Source organism: Chrysochloris asiatica, unplaced genomic scaffold, assembly GCF_000296735.1.
Source record: "Chrysochloris asiatica unplaced genomic scaffold, ChrAsi1.0 scaffold00119, whole genome shotgun sequence".
Classification (NCBI taxonomy): Eukaryota; Metazoa; Chordata; class Mammalia; order Afrosoricida; family Chrysochloridae; genus Chrysochloris; species Chrysochloris asiatica.
This window is the reverse complement of record NW_006408637.1, coordinates 294,966-295,954: the sequence shown is the minus strand read 5'-3', so window position 1 is coordinate 295,954 and position 989 is coordinate 294,966. Positions and strand designations below refer to the sequence as shown.

Sequence of the window (989 nt, the reverse complement as noted above, 5' to 3'; positions counted from 1 at the left end):
AATAGGGTTGTGTTCTTTCACCATACTTATTCAACCTGTATGCTGAGCAAATAATCTGAGAATCTGGGTTATATGAAGAAAAATGTGGCATCAGGACTGGAGGAAGACTTATTAACAGAGTTGCTTAGGACTTTCAATTGTGGCAAACTTCCAGAAAACAACCCTTTTTGCTGCACATGTTAGTGGAGCTGTACTCATCTTTGTTGTGGGCTCATTATATGTTTGTTCAGACTATCCTTCCTACCAAATGCAGCCAAGAATTCATGGCAAACAAATCTTCTGAATTAGATTACTGCTGGTTATCTGGTATATAGTACATACATTTAGCATGCTAACTTGCTCATCACTTTTGTATAGTGGCAATTGTGGCACTGATACAGTACAGAAACTCCATTAGAACCCTGAGGACAAAGGTTATGTGCTTCATATGATCACTGCTGTTGCAGAATGGTCCATGTCATTTTCCTTCTTTAGCTTATTCATAACTTATATTCGAAGTTTTCAGCAAACTTCTTTACGAGTGGCAGCTGATTTGCAAGGTTTAACTCCATATGACATTGTTCCTTGCACAGTTAACAATGAACGAACGCTACTCCTTTCCTTATGATGAAAGGTTAAAATCTTTTTGTGATGGTTGTCATTCTCAGTTATTGGGAAACAGTCAGAAACGCTGCTTACTCTGTTTTGCAATTTCAACCAGTTAATCAAGGTGGACATTTATGAATATCATTAATCAGGAGACACGAAATAAACCACTTGATAGGTTATTTTAAAGGATATTATGTAGATGTTATTATTGTTTTTAGGTGCCATCCAGTCAGTACTGACTCATAGAGATCCTATGCACAATAGAAGGAAACACTGACTGGTCCTGGGCCAACCTCACAAGTGTTGCCACGCTTGAGCTCATTGATGCTGCCAGTTTATTTAAGAGAAACAACCAGAAGTACACCAAGCAGTCTGAAAACTTAACATTTCACATTCTGCAA

At 37.9% G+C, this 989-nt stretch overlaps 1 pseudogene; it reads left to right on the top strand.

Moving 5' to 3' along the window:
• The window catches only part of LOC102840861, a 2,744-nt pseudogene extending 2,137 nt beyond the window's left edge, over positions 1–607 (top strand).
• Positions 608–989: the final 382 nt, after the last annotated feature.